This window comes from Myotis daubentonii, chromosome 2 (genome assembly GCF_963259705.1).
Source record: "Myotis daubentonii chromosome 2, mMyoDau2.1, whole genome shotgun sequence".
Lineage (NCBI taxonomy): Eukaryota > Metazoa > Chordata > Mammalia > Chiroptera > Vespertilionidae > Myotis > Myotis daubentonii.
In genome coordinates, this window is record NC_081841.1 from 181,497,755 (window position 1) to 181,522,256 (window position 24,502).

Genomic DNA, 24,502 nt, shown 5'->3' on the forward strand with positions numbered 1-24,502 from the left:
AATGGGAGGTTCCCGCTCGCAGGCCAAAGGAAAACAAACCCTGAACTGTACAATACACAGTGTACTGCCTCTCTGATAAAGACCGGCCTTATTGTGTCTGCTCCACACGGGGTGAGCCAAATGGACACAAATCAATATAGTGCAGTGTTTAAAAGAAAACCACTCACAGTTAGACTCCTCCGTAATTCCTTCAAATCTAAAGCTCCTGGAGCTGAAGGGACAGACAGCTAGGTCGTCTGGATGTTCCAAAATTCTTAGGTTTTGGATGCTTTCCTTTATGTTATGGCTAAACACCAAATGCTTGGCTGATGATCAATGCTGGTAAGAACTACCAGCAGGAGATTCCGTAGCCTGCACCTCAAGGCTGCAGGTGTAAAGAAAGAGTTTATCCCTGCACGTTAAACTTAATTTATGTGTTATTTTGTGCAAGAAAAACAAGGTCATCAAACAGTTTCATGGGCAACCATGTATTGTGGTAAATGTTCTTATTAATCAGAATGTTATTTTAAGTCCATCAACAGGCAGGGGTCTCTCCCTGCAAGCAGTGTCAGGGCTCCTTGAGAAGGCGAGATGAATGGACAGCGTAAGTGACAGATTAGCATAGTTAACAGAGATTTACACAAAGCACAAGAAAGGAGCTGAGTCACCACCCCATGGTTCAATGGGGATCGTACCCAAAATGTGTTTTTCCAAAAAGGCTGCTATTTTTAGTATTTCCTAACAATAACAGTGGAGTAAATTTTAAATCATTTTAAAATGGTCTCTTGGGGAAAGCTAAAACAGAAGTGTTAAGGGATTTATTTAAAAATTCATGGGAAATGGGCAGTAAGATGGAATTAAATATTAATCTGCACTTCCTGGGCTGCTGCAGTGCTTCTCCCAGTTAGTTATTATTCAGCTTATTTTCTTGAAATCGGAGATGATCTGGTTATAGAAGATACCAAGCAGTAGTAGTAAAGAAACAATGGAAATGGGTGTCATTTAGCAGCACCAGGTGCCATAGAAACTACTATATAAAATATAGGTACAAATCTCCCACTTTCCAGGCCAAGTAACTGGCTGGGAGGGCTTGGCGGGTCGGGGGGGGGGGGGGGAGGAACGGGACGGGGGACACTGGGGGAGCAAAGATGTCACCCTATGCCTGCCTGTTCTTCCTCCCACCAGGATCTCTGTCACTCAAACACCAGCAATAATAATTTAGATAATAACTTATTTAATCTTCATAACAACCCTATGAGGTAAGTGGTGTGGTTATTGCCATTTATTGGTGAGAATACAGATGCACAGAGATGTTATATATGTGCAGAAGGTCACACAGCAAGCAGTAGCCATATGGACCCAGTGTACACACACTTAACCCATGATACCATGCTGAACCAGTTTTCTATTCCAACTGCTAAGAAGTATAAATATGTAAAAGATACTGATCATCAATTAATGATAAAGGCAGCATCTGGGTTTAATTCCACAGAGTTAATTTAGTGAAGAGGTAAAAAGGTGAAAATGGCATAGCACAGTGTCTGGTATATAGTAAGTGTTCATTTAATGGTAACTACTGTTATTGTTGCTGTGGTTATTGCAATCTGAAGAAATTTACCTTAGTCCTGAATTCAAGGCTGGAGCTGTGTGATCTAAAATAACAACTCCACCAAAGTGTTGCTATAACACTTTACACAAAGTGCTTCAGCAATTTAAAATCAACTGTTCTTCCCTCTTTGCTGCTCAACTATGACAACTGCCTTCAAACAGTTTACTTGACATCCCTGTGCTCATGCCGTGAGCCAGGCCTCTTCTTGAAGTTGTTCTATTTTTTTCAAAATTTCAGCAGTGAATTTTTATATATCTTTTGTAACCAAGGAGAAAATATTGAATTTCCTCTGAGCTTCCAGGTAGCCAGGACAGAAAGGCAAACATAATTCATATCATCAAAAAAAGAAAACAGACAAGGCTGTCAGGCAAGTGAATTTTTAAAAAAGTTTCTCACACAGAGATTTACGTAAAAAGGGACTGACTAATGTACGAGACAAGGTTCTCAACGTATTTATTGGAAATGGCAGCAGCCAAATTCACACAGCTTTCTCACCATCATCTCAGAGCATTACACTTAAATCCTGGATAAAGTAAAGTAATTCTGAGAGCAAGACAGACATTTAGTCTAGCACCTTCAAATGGGTCCAACTTATGGAAGAAGAAAATTCTCACAACTTAGAGCAATGGAGACGCTATTGTGAGCCTTCCTGCTACTTAACTTCTCAGGCCACACAAGGTCTTTGTTATATTCTGCTCGTCTAGGACCGGCCAACACTTTAGAAATCTGAAGGGGAAGGAGAGTTACATGGTACAGCAGTTAACTCTAGGACCTAAACCTCAGAGTAGGATGTGGTTTCTCTAGGGGGTTTATGAGATCGGTGTCTGAGGACAAAAGAATGACATCTGGTCAGAGCAGCCACAAGAGGAAATGCCGTCTTAGAAGGGCAGGAAATAGGTGGCCAAGGTTTCCTTTACACCATTTCAAAAAACAAGGTGTATGCTAGACCTCTGGATTCAAACCCACAAACATCGACTGAGCTCCTACTACCTAGCAACCTCAAGCTCTTTCACACATTAACTTGTCTAACTCTTACAATAACAAACACATCTATGAACATGTATTAAGGGTATAGAGTTTTACTGTTAAAACAGAATGGAGTAAACCCCATGAGGAAGGGGGAACACTTCAGAGGTAGGATGGAATGCTTCTGTACATGGGTTTCAGTTCTCAGATTTTAATACGCATACAAATTATTATACAGGACCATTAGGTACACAAAACCACAAAAATATTATGGGAAATTTAGAGGATTTTCTAAGGGTAATTTATTTTATTTTATTGTTTTAATTCTTTGTTAGTTAAGGTGTTACAAATGTGTCCTTATCCCTCCCAATTAACCCCCATCCTCCCCCCCCCACACACACACTCATGCTCTCATCCCCCTATTCTAAGGGTAATTTCTTACTATAAGGAAGGCAAACTTTAGATTCTAAAAGTCCCCATCTTCCCCTTCACACTGTACAATGAAGTTCTATCACATTCTGAAGGACCTCTCACCCAGAGGACTCCTATGCATGCCTGAAGAACCAGTTTAGATAGCACCTTCTCTATGCAACTCCCTTGATCCTCCTAGCCAGAATTAATTAGCTCTTCTGTTAAACTTTTATTTACCTCTGCTTTGGAGCTTTTCACAATCTACCTTTTATTAAGTTTGTACATGTCACACTCTATGGTGAGACTGTAAATTCATAAGGGCAGGGACTATATTTTCACCACCTTTGAGTCTCCAGTGTCTTGGGTACTGCAAGCACTCAAAACATATTTGCTCAACTTAATGCTTATGTCAGTTTTATGTCACGAGTTATCTTTAACCCTGAAATGAAATTTAGTAGTTGTAAAAATATGCAAACATTTTTATTTGTTAATAGCCCAAAGCATTCAACTGTTCATAAACTGAAACCCAACAGACCATTTACTAATAATTAAAATGTTCCAGCCCTGACCAATTTGGCTCAGTGGATAGAGAGTCGGCCTGCGGACTGGAGGGTCCCGGGTTCGGTTCCGGTCAGGGGCATGTATCTTGGTTGCGGGCACATCCCCAGTTGGGGGTGTGCAGGAGGCAGCTGATCGATGTTTCTCTCTCATCGATGTTTCTAACTCTCTGTCCCTCTCCCTTCCTCTGTGTAAAAAATCAATAAAAATAAATAAAAATAAATAATAAAATGTTCCTTTTTCCCACCTAAAAAATATTATACTGAATAACTTGCTCTAAGATACAAATATAAGCCTTTAGAGTGCATACAAAGTGTATTTAAATACATAAAGTATATAGATATATAGCACACATATACATATTTTGGAACAGAGCCTTAAATATATACATATAAATATTAAATATATGCACATATATGCCTCTATTCCAAAATAATCATTCCTTTTCTCTTATTCTGGAAAATTTTGAAACAATAAGTAAAAATTATTAAGAAAAACTGCAAAAAGGAGCAAATGAGTAAATATTTTCCACAGTGTATTATTATTGGTCAGCCTGCCGGCCAAAGAAAAGAAAAGGTGTCAGAAAAATGACCTGCCCTTCTAAGAAAAACAGATGTATGGAACATAGGAGGCACAATAAGCAGCAAAACAGAGCAGAACAGGTTTAGAGGCAATGAGCGAAGAATGGAGGAGAGATGTGGGGGCAGGTGGAGGTGAGAGAGGAGAGAGGGTCTCTACATCAGACCCTGAGGGCCTCTTAGAAGAATTAATATAAAAATACATTCTAAGATAAAGTCTGATGCTCAACTCATTATGTCATTAGAGATTTAATCCAATAATCACAAGAAACAGAATACGCATTATTGTCTAGTCTAGTGTTTCTTAGCCGGGAATCCAAGGCTGAACTTGTGGGGAAAGTGGCCCATGAATCCTTTCAGATTACATTCAAAATTCTGTGTGCCTGTGCTTTTTCTGAGGGGAGGCCTCTGGAATTTACTTAGTTCCTAGAGAAGGGCCAAAGGAAAACCTGCTACTCACAGACTAAGGGAACTGAGGTCCAGAGAGATAAGCTGGAGAACCACCCAAAGGTGGAGGATACAAAGCTCTTCACTTTAGCAGGTTTAAGTCTATTCAAGTAGAGATAACAGGAATTTAAACACCAAGCCCCTGTTAAATAAATAAGCATCAGATGGCTATCAGCAGTGTCAACACCCGCAGCCTCCTCGCTGGTTGATGGATGGCCAGGTCAGCAAATGGATCATTACATGAAGCCCAATGCCCAGCAGACAATCCAAGGCCAATAAAGTATGACTCCAAAACAGGATAAATAATATAACCAATAAAAATTATGTGTTCTGAAAACTTTTAACGACATGGAGAAAATGCTCACAATTAAACACACAGACAAGACGAACAAACAAACAAAAGAGCCCTGGCTGTGTGGCCCATTGGTTAGAGCATCAACAGCATCAACCTGTACACCAAAAGGCTGTGGGTTCAATTCCCAGTCAGAGCGTATACCTAAGTTGCTGGTTTGATCCCAGGTCAGGATACATATGGGAGTCAACTGATCACTGTTTCTTTCTCTATTCTTTCTTTTTTCTTTTCTTTTCTTTTTTTTCTTTTCTTTTTTTTTCTTTTCTTTTCTCTCTCTCTCTCTCTCTCTCTCTCTCTCTCTCTCTCTCTCTCTCTCCCCCCCCCTCTCCCCCATCCCTTCCACTCTCTCTAAAATCAATAAACATATCCTCAAGCAAAGACTTGTAAAAAGTGACTTCTGATTACACCTGGTTTGTGAGACTATTACAGTGGGGCCTGTAGTGATTTTTTTTTTCTATAAACTGTTTTGTTTTCCCAGTTTTCTTCAAAAGCACTTATTAGTTCTATAGTCAGAAAAAAATGAAAACAATGGATTACTAGCTAATGGTACAGAAAAGCTCACACTGACGTTTTAGCCCACACTATGCCACTCAACAGCTGTGTGATGTTATAAGTCACTTGACCTCTCCAGGTTCCACCTCTCTGGGTCCTGTAAAACGAAGGACTTAGACTGAAAGATCTTTCCAGCTCTGCATACCTAACATGTGAACTATCAAAACTTCCCTTCTTGGTGACATTTGGGGGAAAATAAATCACCTCAATGGAATGATAAACATTTCCAAATCATATACACACAAAAGAAAAACACAAAGACATAGTTCTAAATGTGTCAAATCCTCATTTCCGACAGAGTGGGGAAGAGCTGAGAGGCTGGCAGGTGAAAAGAACTAAAGGATGTTCTATTGATAAAGAAGGGTCAAGGGGGAGGCCTGTCCCCACAGTGCTGGGACAGCGGGGGAGAAACCACGCTGGGCAGAGGCCTCTCACTACTAGAGATGGCTCTCTGGTACTGGCTGTGTGAATTTAGGACAGCGATCCAGACAGCGACCACACAACTCTGGGGACCCCAGCTCCCTCATCCGGAAAACAGGAATTAGAACGCCCACCATTACAATCCTAGCTAGATTCTGTTCGTTCCCAAGGTCCAGTGGATAATGGATGTGTCCCACTGTGAGCAGGAGCACTGCCTGCAGCCTCGTTCAAGGAGCTTCTCAGTAAAGACAGCCCACTGCCTCCTGGGACAGCCCCTTTCCTGCTTCTTTTTCTATAGCCTCTATCACCATCTGGGATTCTCTACCCTATTTTTCTTATTTGTTTAATGTCTATCTAACCACAACTTGGAGGAGGAGGAGGAGGAGGAGGAGGAGGAGGAGGAGGAGGAGGAGGAGGAGGAAGAGGAGGAGGAGGAGGAGGAGGAGGAGGAGGAGGAGGAGGAGGAGGAGGAAGAGGAGGAGGAGGAGGAGGAGGAGGAGGAGGAGGAGGAGGAGGAGAAGGAGGAGGAGGAGGAGGAAGAGGAGGAGGAGGAGGAGGAGGAGGAGGAGGAGGAGGAGGAGGAGGAGGAAGAGGAGGAGGAGGAGGAGGAGGAGGAGGAGGAGGAGGAGGAGGAAGAGGAGGAGGAGGAGGAGGAGGAGGAGGAAGAGGAGGAGGAGGAAGAGGAGGAGGAGGAGGAGGAGGAGGAGGAGGAGGAGGAGGAGGACGATAAGAACAAGAAGAAGAAGGAGCAGTAGCTCCACAGTGGCAGGGATTTTGTCTATTTTGTTCACTGCTCTGCTCACAGGATGGGCACTCCAAAAGCATTTCTTGAGTGAATTTACTGAAGGGTCAGGATCCCCTCAATTTGGATATAGAGTTTTTACACTACAGACACCAATAGTTTTTCTGTAAACTGTCCATTTATTTTCATCACAATAATGACAAGTCAGCCAGCAGTGTCCATGATTTGTTTTAGAGATGGAAAATTACAAAGCCAAGGAAAGCATCATGTGCCTGGGATTTTTCTGAGGAAACAAAACTCCCAGGCTGAGTTACCGAAGCCTGGCCTGCCACACAGGCTCAACCTTAACCGGAGGGATCCCAGCATGTTTTATTTCCCCTTGATAGCTCTGAACACTGTGGGTGTGTGTGTGTGTGTGTGCAGGTGTTGGCACACAATTGCACACACACTCTATGTACTGTGTACACAGTAGGCAATCTATAAAAATTTGCTTATAGAATGAATGATGAAACTGCCTCATCTTGGTTTGATTTATTGCACCCCCAAGCCTCATGGGAGTCCACATGGAGCAGAGTTTTCTAACTTTCCTCACTACATGACAAATGTTGAAGTTAAGGGCCAGAGAGTAAATGCTTGGTGAGAAAAAAGATCACAACCTTTTTATAAAGTGCTAAAGTGTTTCTTTCTAAATAAAATGCCTCGTTCAATTATAACTGGAAGACAAATTCTATTCTTCCTCTTCTTCTCATATCCACCTCCTAAAGCAACCTAATGAAAAATGCAAATAAATACCCTCCAATTTTATAGCTTTTGTAATATCTTTGTTGGTGTATGTTAAAGTTATTTAAAGCGAGTTTTATCAGTGTTTATAAAGTGTAATACCAGTGGGCCATCTAGATATATAGATGACAGAGATGGCAAAGCTGGCAAAAGTCTCACGACTCTGGCTGCTCCCAGGTATCAGAGTTCATGGCCTTCAGCTACCTAACATGGGGAAGGAGAGAGGACAGGCCTGCAGGAAACCTCAGGACACCTTCTTCTGTGAAAAGGAAACCACCCCCAGGCTACAAGGGGAAAGTCTGCTCTCAGGAAACTTTGCAAAGGGGGTTGTGGACTCTCCCCTGGCACCTCTGGCTTAATATAGCTTGTATTTAAAAGATGATGTTCATTTACAATAACACCAGGTCCCCTAACAATAACTGGGAAGTTCCCTCTTTTAAAAAGCCGTAGATTATGTCCCTTCCATATGATGAACTCGTCAGCAGCAAAGATGATGTGTCCCCTCTCATCCTGCTGCCTAAATGAGGGCTTCCACTTCTTCCCAGCTCATCGTGACTGATTTCCTATATGAAATCAAGAGGCTGCCAAGGAGTAGAAAAAGAAGCCAGAGAGTTGAGGGAACTCAAACGTTATTCCTGGACAACACATCCTGATAAGTCACACTTTCTCTCTGAGTGCCTATAAAAATGTGTAACCAAGCTAAATGGCTTTCTTCATAGATTCTATATAATAAAAGCCTAAGCAACCATTTTGGCAGAACTACCGATGGCTATGATGCACACTGACCATCAGGGGCAAACGCTCATTGCAGGAGCTGCCCCCTGGTGTTCAGTGCGCTCCCACAGGGGGAGTGTGGCTCAGCCAGAAGCCAGGCTCATGGCTGGTGAGCACAACAGCGGTGGCAGGAGCCTCTCCGGCCTCTGCAGCAGCACTAAGGAGCAGCGAGCAGGCAGGCAGTAAGGAGCAAGGGGTCTTGAACTGTAAGAGGGCAGAGGCAGGGCTGAGGAAACCCCGCCCCCTTCCCCCCCCCTCCCGCCCCGCAATGCATGACTTTCATGCACCGGGCCTCTAGTGCTACCATAAAGGTGCCAGAGCTGGAGATCCAAACAGGATAGGTGGTGAGGGTGAGTGTCAAAGAAGGCCATCGAAGCTTCCTTTCTCTTCACTGCCAAATCGAAACACATGCATCATGTAACTTAGAGACCAATGATGATGGTGGTGGTGACAGCGATGGGGGAGCTGCAGCCACCTTCGGTCCTTTACTAAGGGTTGTTGCACAGTCCAGTGTTACTTCTGTTACGTTTCTAAAGCACTACACATGCGGCACAATAGGCTTCACTTTCCCCTCTCCAACAAGGGGAAAAACTCTTCCAGAAAACATGTGGTTAAAAGAGGGTGATGTTTAATCAACCTCTGAAAACTGGCTATGAATATTCATTCCACTGGCCCATGCACAAAGAGGGGCCAGGTCTTAAAAGTCCTCCGCTGATTCAAAAATAGCAGGTTAAATAATTACAAAATAAACAAGGCTTCCAACGTTACATACAGCATTTGGGAACTCCCCAGGCGCATTCCCCATTTACGCGTTGCCAAGACCTAAATCTAGAAATCAATATTTATTTATTGTTTTTATTGTAACTGTCATAGAGGAGTTTCAACACAGAAGGGGAGAGGAAAGGGAAGAGAATGAAAGGCAGAGGTGGGCAAGGGAAACACTTCCCAAGTCCCTACTATGTCTAGGCATTTGACATGCTTGCACATTTCATTTAGATCAATTTAACCCTTAAGACAAAATAAATAATAACAACACTATAATTATTTTGTTTCTAGAAACTCGTGTTCTTATGAACTAAATAGCATAGCCTAAGTTCATATAGTTATTATGCTTTGGAGCTATGTTCCAAAATTAATCTTAAACCTGGTAATTAAATAGATCAGAATATTTTAAGTTTTATTTCAAATATAATGTTCCCTCACTTTTGAACATATATCTCTTTAGGGAAGCCACAAAGAATATTGGAGGGTTTTCTAGGGCCTGAAAATATCAGAATGAAAGATAATAGAATATAAAACCCAACGGTTATTATCAATAGTGGTTGTGTCTGAAATATGGAATGTAGGCTTTTCTATTCCCTGCTTTCAACTTATCTATATTTTTCAAACTTTCCTTAATAAGCATAAATTGCTTTAAACTAAACACATTTTTTTAAAGTTTTAAAGCCATTTACTACTATTTGGGAAATTTTAATAATTAATGTCCACAAAGTGGCTGGTGCACATAGTGCATCCCCCAGGGTTGGAATTGGAGGGAAGTGAGTGAGGCATTCAATTCAGGAACAGAATTTCAGAGAGCCCGAAAACCTCAGTGACCAACATAAATACCTTAATGAAATACTCAAATAAAAATCAAAATTAATAGCAAAAAGAAAACTATGATAAACAAATCAAAACTTGAACTAGAGACAGAATCAGTATATTGATTGTTTGGGTGTTTGTTTGTTCCTTGCCTCAGACTCCAATATGGCTCTGCTCAGCCCGGCCTTCCTCTGTGCCAGGCACTGTGATCAGCGGTATATTCACTTCCCCACCAATCCCGAGGAAGGTGCTTTTATTTTATGCAGATGAGGAAACTGAGGCATGAAAGTTAGGGTTTTAGTCCAAGGTCACAGAGCTGTTATGTGGATAAACAACTTTAAACAGATTAAAAGTCATTTTTATTTGCCTTGACCATGAAGATAAAATCAACATCTATTTTTAAAACTTGGTCTACAAGTTGATCAGATCTTCAGGTACCATGCACAACTAAAAAGATTTAAAACTCAGGTTTAACATAAGTTCTTCCTTAGAAAATTAAGTAATATGGGGGCAATTGGGGCAAAGGACCCAAACCTCACTCTATTAAAACCCTTTTATTTTATTTTATTATTTTATTTTATTTTATTGTTCACACATAGGTAAAAACTCCTAATTGTTCAAAGTAGGGAACAGAGTGAGGAGAAGAGGAAATGCAGAGGTGAAGGCAAAGACTTTCTTCTCATTTTAATTCCCCAAAGGAAGGAAGGAAGAAACAAACAGTAAGCCCTGGAGATCTGGTTCCCAGGGCAAGACAGTCTCTCCATGTGATCACTTCCGTGATCACAACCCCTCATCCCATGGCCCTCAGGGTAACAAGGCACACAGCGGTTTCATCCTCCTCATCACCCCGTCCTGAGCTTTATGCACAAGGAGCACTGACTGTATTGCCTCCTCCAGCCTTACCTTCAGGCCTCCAGAATTGCTGTCCACCAACCTGGAATGTTCTCCCTGCACCTCCTGATCTTAATCTGTCAAATGCCTGCTCACCTCTGTATGGAACAGACTCCAGGACCCCACCCAGAACTTCTGAATTGGGATCTTGGGCTGAGACCCAGTGAGCTGTATTTTTCACAGCTCCCCAGGTGATACCCATGCTGCAGTCTTTCATCTATCGATATCTGAGAATCACTGATCTTGATCTAATAATTTAAAAGATTCAGGAAGAACACTCGTGATGTTTAAACCCAGATCCAATACAAGGACACATGGATGGGTTCCCAGATATGTCGCTGCTCAGGTATGAGAAAGATGACTGTATCGGGCTGAAAGTTGAGGGTGGGTTGGGAATGAGACCAAAGAGTTTACTATCCTCCATAGGACCTTAGCCTGGTTGAAAATGTCATGGCAAGTTTTGACTTAATAATGACTAATCATTTCTATTTAGCTGGACTTTTTGGAAAATCATAATTTTGTGGGTAGGTGCTTCCACCAGAATTGCCGTTCACCCACCTTCCTTGCTCTTTTCTCCCCCACCTCTGCCAAAATAAAATGCTTTTTAAGTCAGTATGAAAGGACCTACAAAACAGTACAAGCCTCACACATCTCTCAGATATTGTTAAGGGTGTGATCATGTAATTAAACACTTGCTAAGCAGTATACTTTCTAAAGATAGTGAAGAACGAAACCAACAGTAGGGTTTTGTTACCTACAATCCGTTCACAAACACCTTACTTGTTTGCCAGCTGAGTTGTAAGCTCTCATTCAAGTTCACATGTGTGACCCATGTCCCTATCTAAAAGCAATAAAACCATCTGTTTAGAGAAAGGCACCATGCATTTCTAAGGATTTCCTTTTTCCCCGCCATAAGAGGAATAACATGCCAAAGTTACATCCGCCATATGCATCCTCCACAATTCACTGCAATTAGGCCAGCAATGGGAAAAAAAAAAAAACACCCATCCAATATGGCAGGTCTACTGTACTATTATTTTCCTTTTAAATAGAATCTCTTACTCAGATTACACCTTAGATTGATGTAGTTTCATCAGCTTTCCTAGTCCCCGATTTAGGACTTGAAGAAAAGCCACTAAAATAAACAAAACAAAAAATCTTAAACAACTTTTGTTGGCAGCCTTTTAAAACTGAGTCTATGTTACACTTTCTACAACATCTCATTTTGAAATAACTGGCATATCCTACAATATGTGTTCATTAACTTAGAAGAAACACAGGACTTCTACATTTATTGCAATAGAATTAAATCAACCAAAAGTATCCACAGAGTCAGCTCCCTAGAGCTGATGTGCAACCTCCAAGTTTCTATTTGACTGGGAGAAACAAGTCCATCCAATGAGAACATCAAAATATCTGATGGTCAAGTTTCTTTCACCTCAAACTTTCCGCAATTCAGTGATTTCATATTAGTTCCACCGTTAACTGTGTTTGCTTTATTCTTCTACTGTGAAACTAATTTTGTCATACTCTGTGCAACCAGCACTCCACAAAAGAAAACATCTTAGAAACTTTCACTAAGTAATCAAAAGAGTCAAGAGGAATGTTCTTCTGTATTTTTGCATTAATGCCTTGCCTGCTCAAACCCTCAGCAAGTATTTCTTAACCGTAGGGTACAGTGCAAGGAATGAGAGGTAAGCAACACACAGAAATTAGGTGTAAAGAGTGCACAATCCAGTGAGGGAGTGAGATGGGAAGATGGAAAGGAGTGATTTCAATACCAAGTGAGGCAGGGACCTGCTAGACCTGTGCTGTCCAATATAACAGCCGCTAGTCACATGGGGTCACTGAGCATTTGACACCTGTCTAGTCTAACTGAGACATGCTCCAAGTGAAAAATGCACACTGGATTTCAAAGGCTTTGTATGAGAAAAAGAATGTAAAATACCTTTTTCATACTTTTTTATTGATTGCATGCTGAATAATACTTTGAATATACCAGATTAAATAAAATATATTATTAATTTCATCTGTTTCTTTTTACTTTTTTTTAATGCAACTACTAGAAAACATAAAATTATACATGTGGCTTGCATTGTTTTTGGTGGGTTTTTTTGTACAGTGCTTGGCTAAATGCTTCCTAATACTCTTTCTTCCTCCTGGGCAGAGAGAAAGACCACGTTTCCCAAACTCCTTGACAGTTGTGTTGAAACTATGTGACTCACACTATGTGACCACATTCTGGCCAAAAGAGGCCTCTGAGGGGGTCCTGGGCAGGAGAGAAGCCAAGAATGTGAGGAAACCAGCTTCCTAAATCATCACATGAAAGACCACCTGATGTGCGGGCAATGAGACCTTGTCACAACTTACAGTGTTAAGCTATTGCCATTTGGTTACAGCAATTAACATACTTTGATTAATTAATGCACTAAGACAGAGTGCTTTGACAAGAGGGATGACTACGTACACAAGAACTGTCAAAATAAGCTTCAACGCTAAGGTGCCATGTAGGTGGTGTCTACATGTGGTTCTCGAACTCCATTGCTCAGTATCACTCAGAGAGCTTGTAAAAACACAGGCCACTGGGCCCTCTTCTAACCCTCTCAAGGATGACCAGCTAGGGAGGGAGGTCTGTGTGAGAGTGCTGGCCCTCTAGGAGCACCATGCCCCCCACTCCTCAGAGCAGAACAGCCTCCCTTCCCCCAGTCCCTCCAAGCAGCAGGTCTGGAGCACAGCTGAGGATCTGCATCTCTAACAAGCTCTCAAGGTGCTGCCGATGCTGCCAGTCCAGGGAGCAATATCTTGTTAAAAGATGAGCAATCTTTTGTCAAACTGTGAAGAGAACAAAAGGCATTCAAGGGAAACAGAAATCTCATATACAGAAAAGTTTGGAGGGTTGGAGGAGCATGCTGGGCTCCCAGGAATAGCAAGAGTTCTGGTGAAGATGCACCACAGGGGGTGGAAAAGGAATTTGGGGAGAAAAGGGAAAGGCAGACTGGTACTCAGCAGGCAGGATTCTGACTTCTGCCTCTTCAATGAGAACTATGAAGCAGAGCTTTCGTTTCCACTTACTCTAAAGTAAATATGAATACTGACTAATTCGTATACTAATACTTCGATTACCTACAAAATTCCTGGGAAATGATGGGGTACAGCATGATAACTTGGTCATTATGGACCAAGAGTGAGACTCCAAAAATCTTAATTCTTGGATCCACCACCCATTTATTATAATCTTATGTGACTTGAGAAACAATTTAACTGCTCTGTGCAGTGAGTATGCAAATTAACCCAACAAAGATGGCAGGTTAATTTGCATACACAGGTGCCGGGTGGAGAGCAGAGCGGGAGAGCTGGCAGCTTGGGGGGACGTGGCTCCCTCAGTCACTCCCTCAAGCCGCAGGGCAGAGAGCAGAGCAGGAGAGCCAGCAGAGAGTGGAGAGGCTTGGGGAACTTGGCTCCCCAAGCCACCAGACGGAGAGCAGAGAGGGAGAGCTGGCAGCTTGGAGGACTTGATAGAGTGGGAGGCCATGGGATGGAGACAGAGCAGAAAGGGAAAACCAAGAACACGGGGAGCACCAGGAATTCTGGGAATAGTGGTTCTGGTGGCAGCCCCAGGACCTGAAGTGGAAGCCCAGAGCACAAGGATCACCAGGAATGCTGGGAATCGTAGTTCTGGTGGCAGATGGATCTCCTAGACACTAGAGCAGCAGTTCTCAACCCGTGGGTCGCAACCCCTTTGGCGGTTGAACAACCCTTTCACAGGGGTCGCCTAAGACCATCCTGCATATCAGATATTTACATGACGATTCATAACAGTAGCAACATTACAGTTATGAAGTAGCAACGAAAATAATTTTATGGTTGGGTCACAACATGAGGAACTATATTTAAAGGGCCAGAAGGTTGAGAACCACTGCACTAGAGCAAAGTGAGCCTGGAGCAAGTTACTGTTGCAGTGGGGGATGGAGGGAAGGCAAAGGTGAGAGACATAAGTAATATCAGAGTGTCTAGGAAAAATTAAAGGGAAGATATCCTAAAACTTCCAGAAAGTCTCCACGAATGAAACAAAGAAAAAAAATGCCTCTATTATTCTGTGAGCAACAAACCAAACTGGGTTGGGGGTCTCAGACAATTTGCTCGTATGATTGCAAAGACACACAGAAACTCCCGGATTGGAGAGGGCTCCCCTGAGGGCTCCCAGATTGGAGAGAGTGCAGGTCAGGCTGCGGGACCCACCCCCAGTGCATGAATCTTCGTGCACTGGGTCCCTAGTTTATATATAATCATATAATTATGTTGCTAATCAAGATCAATTAATTCACTGTCTTTGTTCTTTCCTCTCATTTGTGCTCTTAATGTAAATGTCTTTTATTCTGTATATAAAGTGGTAGTTCCTCTTCCCTTTTCTTTCCATATATTCTTTTGTATGATTTGGGGGAGGGAGGATTTGAAATATGCTTAGCAAAAATCTAATATAATTTTTTGTGTCAAAATTATATCATTATTACATTTTAGAATAGTACATTCCAGAAGCCCAAGAACATGAAACACTGAGTGTGATGTTTCTGTTTAAATTATAAATAAGTGAAAAAGCTGTAACGAGTTAGTGAAGTATAATTACTAACATTTACAAGTAGGAAACTGTGTAAATGACCCAGGTGTTCTAAAGAAATGTTTATACAGAGAAAAGGTCACTAAGATCTAAATCAAGCTCTTGGGAGCCCATCTAGGTGGTCGGTGGCTCTCAGCTGTTTGGATCTACGTGCAGATCATCAGGCCGTGAGGACACTAGGCTCACCATTACAGAAACACCTTTTCCCAGAAAGGCCCTTGGGGCACTCTGTGAATATTTTTCACTCACATAAAGCTAATGCCAGGGTACTGTTTGAACTAATAACATTACAAAGGTTCTTCTTTTATGCCAGCAAGTGGGCTGGGAGAAAGGCATAAAGGGAGACGTGTTAACTGTCCAGGGTTTCTACAAGCATATCCAGAGGTCAATGGAATCGGCTAGTAAGCAACTAGCAATGTAATCACTCATTTATTTGCAACTGTGATAAGTGCACTGAAAGAAAAGTAGAAGATGCTTTCAAAAAGTAGAACCTGCAGTCAAATAAGCCTTCTCTGAGAACTCTTAAGCTGTGGCTAGAAGGAAATGTGAAAGACAAAATGGCTGAGTTGGTAGTTAAGGGCGGGGAGGACAGCATATGCAAAGGCACTGAGGCACAAAAGAGCTTGTTCCTCTTGTGGAGCCGGAAGGTGGCCCAAGTGCTGTCAGTGCAGTAGTCCAGGGGAGAATAGCTCACGATGAGCCTGGTGTGGTAAAAAGAGGGCCGATCGTGCTGACAGGCGTCATAAGGAATGCCTGTTTTAGCCTGAGCTCACTGGGAAGCCATTAAAGGGTTTTAAGCAGAAAAGGACACGTGACCACACGTGCATGGGGATGAGAACAGAGCTTCAGATGCAGAGATAGTGGAGAAGCCACATAGAGGCAGGTGGTGGCTAAACAATGAAAGTGAATGATACCACCTACAAAGAGAATGCTGGCCCGGGACGGAGCCCCCAATAACACAGGCGCTACCAGTGATTACCACAAACCCCCTTCTTACCCACATTGCATCCGTGATACAAGCACAACTTTTTCCAGATCCTGAATACTAATAGAAATTCATCATTAGCTGACTTATGTTATACCTTCCAGAGTCATCCTGAGCTAACAGCAAAACTAATGTTATATATTTAATCTTCCATGTATTTATATTTCATACTCCAACTGGACTGTGCTTTACAGTTCCCTGATGGTCTATATTTATATGTATATATGCCAATAATCTATTTCAAAGTCAAAGAATTGCTTACCTGGAATGGATAATCTAATGCAAACTTCCCCCTTACACACAAGAAAATAGTAGCTTAGGAAAATTAAGCAGCCTGGCCAGGTCTCTCCACACTGGTCATGGGCTATATTGTTTTCAGAAGAATGACCGTGAACACACTGCCTAATTTCCTATGTAAATTTGTTTATGTTTTACTGTAATAATAATTTGGAATTAAACTACTCTGCCAATGGGAAGGCAAACAGCACTAGCACTCTGAGTGTTCGGAAAACCAAAAATACTCCATCTGTTCCAGGCCCAATCAGTACTCATTTCTCAGCTGGTTTAACAGAAAGAAAAGCAGGAAGATGAGTGTTCCCCTTTCCACAACCTCTGAACAGGAAAAGAGGCCTGCACAGCGCACTCAGTCCAGAACACACCTGCTTAATGGGACGCCTGCCCGTGCAGCCCGAGGGGTCACCCGTCTCGGTAATTTCAGGAAACTGACAGTGAAACTGCTTCGCTGAGGCCCTCCATAGAAAACATCACACTTTCCACTTGTTAATTAGGCACAGTTTCCCACCCCACCTCCAAACAGGAGCGATATAAAAACTTGGGATAAAAAAGAATTCACCAATTTGGCTCAAATTTCTAACTAAAGCCTTCTCAGTCATGCTGAAAAAGACTAATTAGAGTTGCTCTGCCTAAAAATTTCTAAAGAGAACCTATCTCTTTGATAACATGTCTTCAGGCTGACCACTAGATTCCTATTTGCCATACCTAAAGTAAAAGCAGACCAGTAACAATGGGCAGTAAAGTTTGTCTTTAACCCTTTGAGTGCCAACCAATATCCTAGGAACTATGCTAAAATTGCCAAGGCATTTTTGCTGATTTTACAGCAGTTTAGGAAAAAAATTATGAATCTCAAGTGAATGAGTTACATATTAAAAAACTTAAGGAAACCTTTACTACTTTTGTTTTCATCTTTGACATATATTGTTTGCTGATTGTATTATGAAATACTAGTAGAAAAAAATTTGAACAAAACATATAATGTTAAAATAGAGGGACACCCTTCTCCAATATACTCCACAAAATTGTCATATTTACAGCAATAAATGACATACTTAGCAATATCATCATCACTAATAAAAACAGAATTAGAACTGGACACCATTTCGAAGCTTTACAAAATCTGAGTAAATTTCATAAAATTGTAGTACCTGTAAAAAATTAGATAAATGCCAGTGATCAATTTTAGAACTACAAACATTCGGCATCATAAGTAATCTGCACTTGGGTGCCATCTGTCAATAAAGAGTGAACTACTAGCATCTAATAGTGACACTGCAGGAGGAGCGCAATAGCGCTCCCGGCACTTTTGGCAAAAGACAGGAGGAGCGAGATCGCGCTCCCCAGCACTCTAGGGGTTAAATGTACCCACTTCTCTGACACCCTTCCACCTTCTCTCAACACTTTCCTGCCTCACCCCATCCACAGGGCCCACCTCTCTATCTTCAAACTATTTTCCAGGGATGGGTATGCTCAGCCTTCACTATTCCTTCCTGGAAATTCACTTTCCCTCTCTGGGCACAGCTGATCAGGACTATATGTTAAGTCCTGGGTTGACAAGGAACACTCCAAAGACCCCCTGACTTTGTGCATCTTTGTTACAGAATAGAAAACACTTCCATGTAGGATGTTGGGGGCATGGTGAGAAGCACACTGCTTTCCAACCTCATAATTAAAGGAGGGTTTTGTTCTGTGTAGGTGTGCCCAGTCCGCCCTCTGCCAACAGGACAAATCCCTGTTAAATCCCCAGAATCCTCTTTGCTAAAGCCCTGAGAAATTTCGCAGACTGTGAGGCAGAGGCCAGTATGCTTTTCTAAGATGTGCTGCAGGCCCCAGAAACATCTCAGATGGTGGTAAAGTCACACGGTAGTGCCCAACCTGACACCCTCCTCTGCTTCTCCTTTGCACATGGTGGGCCTTCCATGAGTTAAGTCACAGCCGAGAACAGCTAACTCAGGACCTGGGTGCTAGGTGGAGCCAAAGGGTGTGCTGAGGGGACGCATCACAGAGAAAAGCCACACCGAGTGTGACAAAGTTAAGGTCGAGGCAGCCTCTCACCTCTGCCTATGGACCTCATCTCGCCAAATGAAATGGAAGTCCCTGGAGGTAGGACCTACCCCACCTTCATGGTACAAGTTGTGCTCACGCCCTGGGTATCAACTATGGGCTGATCTTTTGTCCAGGAAGACAGACAAATGGAAAAGGCCTGTCACCAATTATGTGATGAGTCCTTTTTAACCTCGAGTGCACTTACAGCACTCCTGGCCTTGGTTTCCATCTGAGTCATGTAGGCAGAGTCCCAAGACAAAGTGCCAAAGTATTTTACGAGTTTCCGATCTAAGAGACTTGGTAAAATCCATAAGGGAATGAGATGTGGTCAGGACGCATGGTCTTGGTCAGCACCTCCTCCTTCCAGACCAACTTCCGTAACTCCACACCCAGCTGAGCTCTTCCCAATCTATCTCCTACCCAACAGGGTAAGAGTAACACCCAAAGGGAGGTTACAGGGCTGCTAACACTGCAGCTTAAACTCTAGGCGTATAATTTCTTCTCAGTCATTCGATTACTCTCCATTACTTCCAAAATAGTAATGGAGAGAGGTGTTGGGGCACACTGTCCAGCAAGGTAGACAATCCAAAACCATCTATATTTGCCTAGATGAGCAACCAGATTCATCGTCCTAATGTTTCATTCGGGGCTATTATCAAAATTAGTTTGCAATTCCAAGCACACAGTGAGTGGGTGGTGGAGGAAGACAGCCACAATGTCTCTGTCGGGGGAGGAGAAGGAAAAGGGGAAAGGGGCTACACGCTTAGAATCGCAGTTTTACTATATAAATCATCTAACCACAGATAACAGGGTGGACAGGAAGTCAAAGCTACGCATCAACTCCCCCTTTTACTTTTGTGACCTAACCCAGACTCAGTTTGGCACTCGACGCTCATACACTGTATATTTTGGAAATAAATGGCCAAAGTAGTCTCACAAAACCTAGTATGGAAATTCTCTTGAGTTCCTCCAACAGACTTTCCAACTAATTAATCTTGCTGTTCATACATAGGCTCAAAGGGTGTCTATGCGTCCTGGAACAAGGTTCATCGGAGCAGCTTATGAACACCCCCCCAGCCCCTACCCCCTCGTCCCCAGGACACACACATGCTGGAAAGAGGCCTAGGAGAGGATAGCAAAACAACTGTTTTTAATATGAGAAGTAAAAATAGCTTTAAGTTTTGTTGTTGTTTTTTAAAATTCATTTCCCAATAGAAGGAATTCTTAAACAATGAACTCTCTTGCCTGGTTCAAGATCATCTGGCCTACTCCTGGATTCTCTAATTGCCTGTTGCCAGCCAAGCCCTTCATGGCTGGGGCTGCAGGACAGACAACATAAGCAGTCCCAAAAACCTATCCTCAATGTTTCTTCTTTTGTGTGTTCTTTTTTCCAACAGAGGGTGATTAGAAATAATAACGAAAAGTTTTAAGGTTCTGGTGCAGCTAGGGGTTGTTTTTAAAATTAAGAGCATAACTGCCTGCTTTCCCTTTGGACAGTGCCGTGTGTGTGTGTGTGTGTGTGTGTGTGTGTGTGTCTGTGTGTGTTCAGATAAACACGCATCTGCAGAAACTATCAGTTTCCACATGTTTTACAACACCGGTCACAAGAGAGTATGACTTGGATAGTGGCCTGCATCCTCCTGTAACACAACAGCCCAGTCTAAAAGGTGATTGAATTACAAGGGTGAAAAGTGAAAACGGAAATTCAGCACTGACTCTCTTGCATTGAAGCTCCCAGACACCATCCATGCACCTGTATGTGTTAATCTGGCAAAGAAAAACTAGTGCAATCCTACTCTTTTTAGTGGAAAAGGGAAACCAAAAATAAGACAATGATGTCTACTTTTGGGGTGGCTAAAATGTTCATGGCTCTGCCTGACTTCAATACCCCATCCCAACCAACCCCCCAAATCAGATTTATAAAAGCAGGAAAACCTGGTCTGACTTAAGGCTCTGGGAGAGAACATAGAGGAGGCTTTAGGTGATAATGTGCAACAAGACTCAAGAACACCAGCCAGTCATAGATTCAAACAAAAAAGCAACATCATGGTGCCCTGTCTTCACAAGGCCCAAAACATCTGCAGATGTTTTTGTCTCACGAGAGAAGCAGCCAGCCTTCCCAAAGCAAGATGCGAGGTTCCCAAGCTCAACTTTCAGGGGCCTTGGGAGAGGAGCTGGGCGGCTTGCAGGTGGCAAAACACAGCAGGGGACACCACCAATAGAAACCTCATGCTCTCCCCAATTAAACATTTGCAATTTGCTCTAGATAACTATACACAGAAAACTGTGGCCCACTTAGAAAACGAAGAAAAGGAGGTAAAAAAAAATTCTCCTCCTGCCATCAAAACAAAAACCCCAACTCACACAACCGAGACTCAACTGGCTTACAAATGCTATTCATTCTGCATTTTGGGAATAAATGACAACCTGCTCCAAAATCTTCCATGATCACCCGCAGTGCTACCCTTAGCAAACGTCCCTCTAAAATGCAGACTCCTTGGCAGATACAATTCTGTTAGCTGTGTATAGCATGGTGTGAATGTTTTCATCACACAGGAGCCTTACGCCAGCTGAGATCATTCGCACGCAGAGACCGACAACGAAGGTGAAGAGGAGCGAGGGTGGAATTCTGGAGCACCGAGGGAGGATCAGCCACTCTAGCGGGGCCTCCAAAGGCCAAGCCGCAGCAGGAGGACAGAGGACATTTTACCCAAATACAACCTTGTCCTTGGCGGTGCCTGCAATGACCTCCCTGCAAGGGGAGGCTTTTCAGCAGGAGCTATCCCAGGCAGACTAAACCACCGTTCCAGTGCTCCCATTCCCATTCTGGAAGTATTCCTGGGAGGCCTATCTAAATGTGCTGCCTTCCATTTACTATTATGAAACCACTTTCAATCTATTCGGAAACCATTTAAACTTGGTTTCAAAGGTTTTATTTAAAGTGAAAGGTTTCAGGTAAAATGGTTCCCCCCCCAAACTCTTTCCTGACAGGAAGAGCTAGAAGTGCTTCAGTTGAATTTATACATAGCTCCTAATTCCTGGGGATAATCTAAACAGAGAGAGCATGCCTCAGAGCATAATCCTCTTTTGGTCGTTGGTATCGATACTAGACTGAGCCCCTCATTCCATACAAGCTCTTTGTGGCATTTTCTTTCCATCTCTCTGGTACGTCAAAAAGACCGTGGAGGCAAGTTAGCTTTTCTGCAGAAAAGTCAGAAGGCACGGCATGGACTCCTCTGGACACCACGTTAAGGTAGCCCTTGGATTAACCTTAATTACCTCTGACAGTCTAATAAACAAGATGGTGATGAGCCTGAGGTTGGGAGGAGAACCCAGGGAGCCTCCGACATCTGCCATGACACAGACCCAGATTCCCCAGAAGTTAATGAAGCTTAACACATTCAGCACCCTGTCAGTCACAGGTAACTGACACTATACTTCCCTTCCGGAAGACAAAACTAGCTGGGCGCTTAACATGTTAAGCTTCAGGACCCTTCCTTGTGGAGGCCCCTCCCAAGGTCCTGCACCTACTTTGGCGTTGGTCATTTTCTATCAGTTTTCTTAAGGAAGGACTAAATTGTAAAAGCTTCAGGGCCCGTAAAAGCTGGATCTGACCCTGATCTGAAGGCTTCTCAGGCATTCGAACTCAGCAAGGCCAACAGTGAATTCATGATCTCTCTCCTCCTTTCCCTGCTCTCACACCAGCTAGACTTTCACCTGCCCTCCCCTTCTGTGCACGCATTTGATTAATGGCATCACCACCTCCCAAGTCAGAAGACTGGGCACCGTTATTCCCTGTTCCCAGCAGAGAGGGAAAGCAAGGAAGTTGTTTCAGGGTTCTCTTCTGATTGCTCTTCACAATAGATAAATCATAGAGAAAAAAGAATAACTTGTAAGACTGATTCTTTGATGATGTGGTTGCCTATTTCATAAACCTAGAAAATATACAGGGCATAGCAAAGGAGGGTAAAACTATTTAGTATATAGGACTGCCACCAAACCCACATCTTAGAATTCTAAAAGCAAACTCTAGGCATGGAGACTCTGTAAAAGGCAGAGCCTCCTGCAGAAGAGAAGAGGAAACCTCAGTGGGCATCAGCTCCATGTCCCTCTGCTTAGGTTCACAAGTCACATCGACTTCAGTTTTCTCAGATATGGGTTTTTCTTTGGCAGGGAAACAAATGTTTATTGAAATGCATCCTAGAATAGAATAGAGCCTTGGACTGTTCGTTGACATGTGAAAAAGTACCCCTTTATCCAATATTCCAGTACTGAGATGACAAAAAACACACACAACTACACACAGTCACACATGCATTCACACAGACATACAGGTACCCAAACCACACACACATAAACTGTAGGTAAGGAGGGAACTAAATTGTATTTGAAATTTGATAAGATACATGTAAAAAGAAAACTAGAATTTACTCTCCCTCTATTAAGAAACAGATGTGTTTCCGGCAGACACAAATACACTTGTTTTGAAAACTCTGGTCGTACTTCTGCTTATATTTTGCTAGAACTCCTTTTGTTAGCAAAGACCGGATATACACAAAACGTAGATTCACATCAAGGCTACTTGAGGATGCAGCTGTCACACTGGAATTTTTCTTTCCTCAAAATGCACCAGAAAGTCCTTATCAGGACAAGCTTAATCTACTTTATGAGCAGGCTATTTCACACAGAAACAGGTTTATAATATGTGCTTTTCAGACTACTTAATTCAGCAACTTATGCAGTATATAGCCTACAGAATTTATGTTTTTCTCTCCAAATTGCTCCTATTCTTACTAAACTGCATTTGAATAGACAACTGATTGAGAACTTTGCTTCTACAATGGACACAGAGTAGCACCATAACAAATCCTAGTATATGAAAAAACACAAGATATAATGAAGGAAGGATCACAAACCAGTGAATAAGGAATGGATTATTCAACAGCAGGATTGGGGGAGGGGGGGGAGTGTTGCGCTAAGGAAGAAAACAAGTTAGGGCCTTGACTAAGCTGTATATCCAAGTAAATTCTAGATTGACTAACGCAGGGGTCAGCAAACTTTCTGTAAATGGCCAACTAATAAATACTTTAAACCAACTAGTAAATATCATAGGTCTCTGTCGCAACCACTAAACTCTACCACGATGAAAGCAGTTATAGACAACATGTAAACAAATAGGTGTGGCTATGTGTTAATAAAACCTTTTTTATAAAAACATTTGGACAAAGGAGCAAAGTAGTAAATAAATAAGCAAACAAACAAATAAATTCCAAAAGAAAATACTGGTGAATGTATGATCTGAAATAGGCAAGAATTCCTAAGCATAAAAGTAAGGAAAAAAAATCTGAGTTGCTTATCACCTACATTTAAACTTGTCAGTAAAATAAGTACTATAAAAGAAGTAAACAAAATTAAAGGCAAGTGAAAAAATGGAGAAATATTTGAAATGAATATTACAAAGTATTTGGAGTTTGAAATTTCTCAAATTGGCAAAAATGATGCTGGAAATCACTTTATAAAACAAGATTAATTATAACTGGGAATATAAGTTGGATCAATCAAAAAATGCCTTAAAAGGTGTATATATATATATATATATATATATATATATATATATATATATATATTGCTTTGCTGATTTCAGAGAGGAAGGGAGAGGGAGAGAGAGATAGAAACATCAATGATGAGAGAGAATCACTGATTGGCTGCCTCCTGCCCGTCTCCTACTGGGGATTGAGCCCACAACCTGGGCATGTGCCCTTGGCTGGAATTGAACCCAGGATCCTTCAGTCTGCTCTATCCACTGAGCCAAACTGGCAAGGGTCTTAAAAGGCCTTTAAAAAATTCATCCCTGCCTTACCAAGTTCATGTTTATGAATCTGGCCTATGATAATAAGTATAGATCTCTAGAAAGATTTTAGG

The 24,502-nt window shown here is 42.2% G+C and overlaps 1 protein-coding gene across 12 annotated transcripts in view; it reads right to left on the reverse strand.

Annotated features, from left to right (window-relative positions):
• Window positions 1-24,502, reverse strand: part of DOCK9 (dedicator of cytokinesis 9) — a 257,697-nt gene that overhangs the window by 154,142 nt on the left and 79,053 nt on the right. The window lies entirely within an intron of this gene.